The following is a 6,485-nucleotide window of genomic DNA, read 5'->3' as shown; positions in this document are numbered from 1 at the left end:
TGGCTCCCAAGAAGAAGACGGCCCCGGCGATCGGCTCGTCGGAGGCCGAACGGCCTGTGCCAGTACGGGCGAGCAGCGGCCCAGTCGCGGATAGAACCCGAGCCGCGGTCCGCGAGCACCAGCATCGCCCTGGCAGTCAGAGCCTGGCGAGCGGCGCCGTTCGCGCGCCAGGCGAACGGCTGCACGTCACCAAGTCTAAAGATGGGGCCGGGCCTCCCGCAGGCGGCGCGGGGCCCTCCAGGAGTGTCGTTGTGCCACACACTCCCATGGTGTGCGCGACGAGCAGCGTCACCACGCCGCTGACCCTGGACACCGCCGTGGGAAGAGCGCTGTGCGTCGTCCGCAGGACGAAGGAGTTCAGCATGCCCGTCGAAGTGCTGGCGAAAATGGCGCGCAGCCGCTGGGTCGTGATAGAGCTCCTTCTAACGTGGTTAGAAGTCGAAGCGCGCCACGATCCACGCAGCTGTCGCCACCACCCACGCCAGCAGAAGCTTTGGCGCGCGCGCAGCTGCTCCTCGACTTTCCTCCTACCGCAGAGAAGCTCGACGAGTGGAGGGCCACCATCCGGAGCCTCATCACCGTCGCCAAAAAAGACGATCCGCGACCGGCGGGGCCCTCGGGTCGACGCTCCATCAAGCCACCACATGCTGGCGCTGGGAGGACCGGGGGAGCTGCAGCCATGGTGCACTCTCCTCCTCCTCGCCAGCCGCCGCGGGCGTCTGCCCGTCGTGACGACGCTTGTGATAAAATCTCTATAGCGTCGTCTAACCCGCGGACCCACCGCGACCAGCGCTAAGTTCTTCGAGAACGAGCTCACGAAGATGCTCGGACCACTATTGAGCGCCAACGTGATACACGCCACCAGTCGGACAAGCGGGCGGGACCCGCTATGGACCACCCAACACCGGGGGGCTCCGGCGGCCTACCTTACGAGGTGGGCTGCCCGGCCTTTACCCGTGAGCTGCGGCAGTTCCAGTGGCCGTCCCACCATACGTTCAAGCCCGACGTCGGCGAGAAGTACACTGGCAAGACCCATCCGTCCGAGTTCCTCAGCATCTACACCATCGCGATGCAGGCGGCCGGAGCTCGCAACGACAAGGTGCTCACCAATTATTTCCCGCTGGCGCTAAAGCCCAATATTATGTCTTGGTTGATGCACTTGCCGGCGGATTCCATTTCTTCTTGGTCGTACCTGTGCCATGAGTTCGTTGGCGCCTTCACAGGAGGCCACCAAGCTCATGGCCAGGCCAGTGATTTGCATATCATTCCCCAGAAGGAAGGGGAAACCCTGCGCAGGTACATCCAGAGGTTCAGCCGGGTGCAGTACAACATCCCCGACGTTCATCCTGCCGCTTTGATCAGTGCGTTCCATCAGAACACGCGCAACCGCAAGATGCGCGAAGAGCTGGCGATGACCAAGGTTAAGGATGTGGCCGAACTCTATGTTCTGGCCGATAGATGCGCCCGGGCTGAAGAGGGAAGGCAGTACCCCGGCGAAGATGTCGGCGCGGAAACCGACTCTACCGATGAAGACGCCGCCACCCCGACGAAGAAGGGCCGGCGTCGCAATAGGAAACGCAAGGGCAAGGCCGTACTTGCCGTTGAGGGATCTGACGACACCGGCGCTGCCAAGAAGGTCAAGGCAGATGGCCCCGGCAAGGAGATTGCTGGATGCGCCGCCTGCCGGGCCTTAGCAGCTGCCGACAAGCCAGGGGGCTCTGGCAACAGTACTGCAAGATCCACTGCACCAAGGGCCACGATCTCCAGAACTTCCGGCAAGTCGAGCTGCTTGCTGAAAAGCAAAAGGCCGAGTATGAAAGGCAGGACAGGGAGAAAGGTCAGGACGGTGCCGAGGGATCCGGCAAGAAGCGTGGCGGCCAAGGAAGCCGCCCCGGCAAGGACAACCAGCAAGAGAGGCCCGCCCGGGGCCATGACAAGAAACAAGAAGATGATGATCATGACGAGGATGACGAGTCCGGTGACCAAGAGTTCCAGAAGGCTACGGAGGCCATGTGCGTCGATGGCGGCGCCTCGCTGCATACTTCTCACCGCCAGCTCAAGCAGTGGGCGCGTGAGATTACAGCAGCGGAGCCGTCGTTCGACGCTCAGAAGCCACTGAAGTGGTCCAGCACGCCCCTCATCTTTGACGCCGAGGACCACCTTGACCGCACAACCGTGGTCGGGTGTTTGCCATTGTTGGTCTCACCAACGATACACAACCTTAGGGTGAACCAGATGTTGGTCGACGGCGGGGCCGGCCTGAACTTGATCTCGCCCGTCGTGATCAAAAGGCTGCGAATTCCTGATGGAGACCTCGAGGAAACGGGCACGTTTCAAGGGGTCAATCCGGGGAGGAGCCAGCCGAAGGGGAAGGTCACACTGACCGTGACGTTTGGAGGAGAGTTGAACTACAGGACGGAGAGGATTGTCTTTGACGTGGCCGAGATCCCCTTGCCCTACAACGGGATCCTCGACCGCCCGGCACTAGCCAAGTTCATGGCGGCGTCACACTACGCCTACAACATGCTAAAGATGCCCGGGCCGTTGACCATCATCTCCGTCCCATCCGACAAGAAGGACGTGCTGATTTGCGCCGACCAACTCTACCGGGAAGCAGTTGCAGCAGCTGTCGTGAAGGCACTTGCTCCTGCCGCTGAAGGCCCGGGAGGGAAGAAGAAGGCCGGCAAGACCTCCCGCACCCACTCCAGCAAGCACACCTCCTCGGAGTGTTGATCTACCGTCGAGGACGTGCCAGAGAGCTCTACCGGCAAGAGCAAGAGATCCAGAGCCGAGCCACCGCAGACCAAGAAGGTGTCTGTCAGGGAGGATGGCACGGGAGGGGCCTTCACCATAGGCTCCGCCCTCGACAACAAATAGGAAGGCGCGCTCGTCACCTTCCTGCGGGCGAATGTCGACGTGTTTGCATGGCAAGCATCCGACATCCCCAGTGTTCCCAGGGAGGTGATTGAGCACCACGTAGCTGTCTGCCCTCATGTGCGGCCTGTCAAGCAGACGGTCAGAAAGCAGGCTCTGGAGAGGCAGGAGTTCATCACAGAGGAGATTAGGAAGTTGGAAGCGGCAGGTTTGGTGAGAGGAGTGCTCGACCTGACGTGGTTGGCCAATCCGGTAGTGGTGCGCAAGGCAAATGGGAAGTGGAGGCTGTGTATTGGCTACACAGATATCAATAAAGCTTGTCCTAAGGACCCCTTCCCGTTGCCGCACATCGACCAGATCGTTGACTCCACGGCCGGGTGTGATCTGTTATCATTCCTCGACACCTACTCGGGCTACCACCAAATCTTCATGACAAGAGAGGATGAAGAGAAGACAGCATTCATCACCCCATGTGGTACGTATTGCTTTTTACGGATCCTTTCGGGTTGAAGAGTGCTGGCTCAACGTTTGCAAGAGCTGTCCAAATTGGTTTTGAACCCTAGCTCCATAGAAATATGGAGGCATACATGGATGACATAGTGGTCAAAACCAAGGACGGGGCAACTCTTGTGCAAGATCTGGAAGAGACATTTGCCAACCTGCGCAAGATCAACCTTAAGCTGAACCCTGAGAAGTGTGTCTTCGGCGCTCCGTCCGGCAAGCTTCTCGAATTCTTTGTGTCGTAGCGCAGGATTGAGGCAAACCCAGACAAAATCAAGGCTATTGAGCAGATTGAGGCGCCCAAGCGGATCAAAGATGTGCGTCGGCTCACCGGCTGCATCGCCGCCATGAGTCGATTCATCTCCAAGTCCGCCGAGCGTGCCCTTCCCTTCTTCAAAATCTTGAAGAAGGCAGGCCCAATGGAGTGGACCCCGGAAGCCGAGGCGGCCTTGCAGGATCTGAAGAAATACCTTTCCTCCACGCCAATACTGGTTGCGCCTAAACCACAAGAGTCGTTGCTGCTGTATCTGGCGGCGACGAATCAAGTGGTCAGCGCCACACTGGTGGCACAGAGGGAGTTCGACGAGGAGACAGTGGCGACTGCAGGACTAGCGGATGGCAAGCCAAAGATCCCCTCGGCAGGGCCTGCTGCCGACAAGGCAAGGCCCCCGGCGGAGTCTGATGCCACCAAGGCAGTGCCCGCGCAGTCAAGTGAGGTGGTGCAGAAGAAGAAGATGGTGCAGCACCCGGTGTACTTTGTCAGCTCCCTCTTGCAGGGGGCTAGATCGAGGTACTCCGGTGTGTAGAAATTGCTCTTCGGCCTCCTTATGGCCTCGAGGAAGCTGCGTCATTACTTCCAAGCCCACGAGATCACTGTCGTCACCCTCCCATTGCAACGGATACTGCATAACCAAGATGTGACCGGAAGGATTGTGGAATGGGCCCTGGAGTTGTAAAGTTTTGGGTTGAAGTTTGAAAGTACCTCGACGACCCAGAGCAAAGTCTTGGCGAAGTTCATTGCAGAATGGACCTCAACGCCCGACGAGGAAATCCAGGAGACCGCTCTCCCCGGCAAGGAAGCAGACCGCGACTGGATCATGTACTTTGATGGGGCTTTCTCGCTGCAAGGCGCCGGTGCCGGTGTGCTGCTTGTCGCACCCACCGGAGAGCACCTCAAGTATGTGGTCCAGATGCACTTTCCCCGGGAGATGTCCACGAACAACACTGCTGAGTACGAGGGGCTGCTTGCCAGTCTCAGGATCGTGGCAGACCTTGGGGTGAAGAAGCTCATCGTCAGGGGTGACTCGCAGCTTGTCATCAGGCAAGTCAACAAGGATTACCAGAGCCCATTGATGGAGGCCTACGTAGATGAAGTGAGGAAGCTGGAGGAGCACTGTGACGGTATCCAGGTGGAGCACATTCCCCGAGCAGAGAAAGACATCACCGAATACCTGTCAAAGCGTGCCGCATTCAAGCTACCTGTGGAACCAAGTACCTTTTTGCTCCGGTTAACTTAGCCATCCGTCGAACCATCAATGGGGCAGAACAAGCGGAGGAAATCAGGTCCCGACAAGTACTTTCCCGTCGAGCCCCCTGGGACGGCCGACAAGGATGTTGCCGTGCACACTGAGCCTGCGCAAGAGCAACTGGCTCCGGTAGGGCGTCAAGCCCTAGCCGTAGAGACAGCCACTCCCATGGCGGAAGAGATGCCTTTGGTCCTTGCCGTCGAGCCCCAGGCTCCGGTATGGGCGCAACATACCTTCCGATTCCTCCAAACAGGGGAGCTTCCTAAGGAGCAGGAAGAAGCGGAAAAAGTAGCCCGTCGGTCCGCCCTGTACCAGTTCGTCGATGACGACCTGTACAGGAGGAGGCCGAACGGTGTGAAATTGAAGTGCATCCCCCGGGAGGAAGGACTAGAGCTGTTGGCAGAGATACATGGAGGCATATGTGGCTCCCACGTAGGGTCGAGGGCCCTTGCCGGCAAGGCGTTCCGACAAGGTTTCTTTTGGCCCACCGCCCTCCAGGATGCGACGACACTAGTAACCAAGTGTGAAGTGTGTCAGTTCCATTCAAAGAAGCTTCATGAACCAGCTCAAGCCCTTCAAACAATCCCTCTCTCCTGGCCATTCTCGGTCTGGGGGCGCGATATACTGGGCCCCTTCCCCCATGCTGTCGGGGGCTTTGAGTACTTGTACGTTGCAATCGACAAGTTCACAAAGTGGCCGAAAGTGGAAGCAGTGAGAAAGGTGACAGCACAGTCAACCGTCAAGTTCTTCAGGGGACTGGTCTACCGATTCGGTGTGCCAAGCAGAATTATCACCGACAACGGCATGCAGTTCACAAGCCACACCTTCATGCAGTAGGTTCAAGACCTCGGCAGGAAGGTCTGTTTTGCTTCCGTTGCACACCCCCAGAGCAACGGCCAAGCAGAGAGGGCGAACACTGAAGTGTTGCGAGGCCTGAGAACGAAGACCTTTGACAGGTTGCACAAGAGCGGAAGGCGCTGGATTGATGAGTTGCCGGCGGTTCTTTGGTCAATTAGGACGACACCAAATCGAGCCACCGGTCAGACACTCTTTGCCCTAGTATATGGGGCGGAGGCAGTTCTCCCCACGGAACTCATATACGGGTCACCTCGAGTGCTCGCTTATGATGAGCTTGAGCAAGAGCAATTGTGGCAAGATGACGCAATGCTCCTGAAGGAAGATCGTCTTCGGGCGGCTGTGAGAGCAGCATGCTACCAGCAAGCCTTGCGCCACTACCATAGCCGCAAGGTTCATGCCCGAAGATTTGAGGAAGGTGACCTTGTTCTTCGGCGCGTTCAGTCGGCCAAGAATTCCAACAAGTTGACGCCAAAGTGGGTAGGCCCTTATCGGGTAATACGAGTCACCAGGCCCGGCGCAGTCCGCTTGGAGACCGAAGATGCCGTTCCAGTGAGCAACTCCTGGAACATCGAGCATCTTCGCAAGTTTTACCCATAAGGCGCGGCTTGCCGGGGTACAAGCCTTGCCGGCAAGGCATGTAACCCTTTGTACAAAGCCAGCCGCAGACCTTGAGCACAAATAAATGAAGCGCTGGCGGCCTATGTTATAGCATGCATGCTAGGTCGA

Source organism: Triticum aestivum, chromosome 2D, assembly GCF_018294505.1.
Source record: "Triticum aestivum cultivar Chinese Spring chromosome 2D, IWGSC CS RefSeq v2.1, whole genome shotgun sequence".
Taxonomy (NCBI): domain Eukaryota; kingdom Viridiplantae; phylum Streptophyta; class Magnoliopsida; order Poales; family Poaceae; genus Triticum; species Triticum aestivum.
Note: the sequence above shows the minus strand (reverse complement) of the source record.